Source organism: Pseudochaenichthys georgianus, chromosome 20, assembly GCF_902827115.2.
Source record: "Pseudochaenichthys georgianus chromosome 20, fPseGeo1.2, whole genome shotgun sequence".
Lineage (NCBI taxonomy): Eukaryota > Metazoa > Chordata > Actinopteri > Perciformes > Channichthyidae > Pseudochaenichthys > Pseudochaenichthys georgianus.
The window spans coordinates 20,473,410-20,476,045 of NC_047522.1; the positions used below are offsets into that span (position 1 = coordinate 20,473,410).

General features: G+C 40.9%; 1 long non-coding RNA gene across 1 annotated transcript; it reads left to right on the plus strand.

Annotated features, from left to right (window-relative positions):
- The first annotated feature begins 622 nt into the window (after positions 1–622).
- On the plus strand, positions 623–2,086 carry LOC139435900 (uncharacterized). The gene is made up of 3 exons (XR_011645111.1): positions 623–747; positions 1,552–1,678; positions 1,761–2,086. It is a non-coding gene; the product is annotated as an uncharacterized lncRNA (long non-coding RNA).
- The last annotated feature ends 550 nt before the right edge of the window (positions 2,087–2,636 follow it).

Genomic DNA, 2,636 nt, shown 5'->3' on the forward strand with positions numbered 1-2,636 from the left:
TCTTTGGGAAACCTTCAAAATAAAAACGGGAGATTTGAGAGTCAACACAAAAACATTTTAAGAAGGAGGTCAAGCTTATTTTCTTCCTTCTTCTTCCTAGATAGATTAGATTCGATTTTACTGTATTCATCCCACAACGGGGACATTCACTTGTTACAGCAGCGATTTATAAAGTCTCAGTTGGCCATGAACATAATGTTTGCTGGCTACGATTTCGCTGGCGGACATCAATACAGTACAATAATATTCTATTTACAAAATACAACCAATTATAATGTTGAATCTTACTTGTGAAAAGTAATCCCCCGACCCCTGTTCGCAATCGTCCGCCGATTTGCACAGCAATATGCTGCACAGTGCTCTGGCATCTTGAAACCTCTGCTGTCTATGGGTAGAATGTCTGTAGGATGACCGGTCCAAGATGGCGGCCGTATTTCTTGCGCCCCAGCAGCCAATGCGGCGTCTACTCTTTATATGTCTATGGTCAGTACCAGATGTGTTCGGGGCATAGACATATAAAGAGTAGACGCCGCATTATCAATAACTGTGTGTGTGTGTGTGTGTGTGTGTGTGTGTGTGTGTGTGTGTGTGTGTGTGTGTGTGTGTGTGTGGCATTCTGCTTTTTCATTTTAGCCAGAAAAGGGCAGGACTACGTCTACTTCCAGAAAAGCTGAAGAGAGCCTGTCTGTGGCCCCTCAGGACGACCCAGAAGCTTCAACCTCACACTCACAACCTCAGCCTAATGATGTGAGTATTTCTATTTTCAACATCATATCATAATGGTCCTAGACAAAGTCAAATCTCATCTCTCTTGTTTGCTGCCACTCATATTAAACACACTCACAAATAAACACATACACACACAATTGAAGACATGTTGAACATGCATTCCTGGCGCACACACACACACACACACACACACACACACACACACACACACACACACACACACACACACACACACACACACCACACACACACACACACACACACACACACACACACACACACACACACACACACACACACACACACACACACACACACACACACACACACACACACACACACACACACACACACACACACACACACACACACACACACACACAATGCTGGCAGTGGCTTTGACAGGTGATGACTATAAGAAAGAATGTGGGCCATACTCTAGTTGTGTCAAAGTGTTGTGTGTGAAGTGAAACATCACTCAAACCATGTTCATCCCTCTTTCTACTGGGATCATAGCTATGTCTCTCCTACTGCTCTTAAGGCCAGACTCAATGAAGCTTTAGCAAGAGTGGAGAGTCTCGAGCGAGAGAGGAAAAATGCCATGGCTAGAGAAAAGAGGGCAGAGACCACAGTGAGGACTCTTTTGGGGGATTTGAGGAAAAAGAACCTCATTAATGAAGAACTCAAAGAGGCTTGATTTCTACTCAGGGAAGATGAAAGTAGCACTTTGAGATTCATGTACATCTTACTCTTACACTCTTTATTAAACTCCTTTGTTATTATATGAAGGGGACTTATTAATTTTTTCTCATACAAATTCAGATCTTCAAATAGACTTGAAGGCAAAGCAGGGCCATGAGTACTCCAAGGACCACAGAGAATGTGCCCTCACACTCCATCTACATGGTCCAAAGGCATACAAATACCTCAGAGAGACTACAACAAAAAGGTAGTCTTAATGTTGTTCAATTTCATTTTTGGAAATTACGGTTGCAAGTACGTTAAATAGCTACTTCTCAATTTTTTTACAGGTGGCTGTGTTCGGTGGATGGAAAGCCTGGCCTGAACAAGATGATGCTGGATATGCTGGAGAGAAGATGCCAGGACGACCAGGCTAAATATGGATGTGTTTCACTCATGTTGGATGACATGGCCATCAGAAAACATGTGCAATATAATCCACATAACCAGTCAATGTCTGCTTTTGTAGACATGGGTGATGGAAACAATGAGACCGATGCTGCTACTGAGGCTCTTGTGTTCATGGTGGTTGGCCTACACGGACATTGGAAGGCTCCCATTGCATATTACCTGACGAAGTCTTTGTCACCTGAAACACAAAGGGTCCTAATCTAAATCTAATCTATCTAGGAAGAAGAAGGAAGAAAATAAGCTTGACCTCCTTCTCAAAATGTTTTTGTGTTGACTCTCAAATCTCCCGTTTTTATTTTGATGGTTTCCCAAAGACAAAGATATGAGAAAGAGGTTCTCAGTCATGCTTTGGAGGAGCCGCATGCACGGGGCATTCGGGTGTCATGAGCAACTTTGTGTAAATATGGTTTGGGCGGGGTGGTGTCATGTTCTTGTGTTTAACTTGAACATTTACATTTTTTATATAGATGTAGAAGTACATTTTCATTTTTTATGACATAGATATTCATTTTTACTGATATATAACTTCTGTCTATGTATAATGTATTATTGTTTCTTCATTTTTCAACTTATTAAAATAGCTGAGTATAGGCCTACACAATATGCTTCTCTATCATATATAGACCATTAGTGTTTTTTTATGTGTGTGTGTATATATTATATATCGTGTGTCTTTTGCAAAATACCTATCATACATAACATAGGCTATCAAATACCAGAATATTCTATTGCTGTTAAGCCTACTATGAATATTA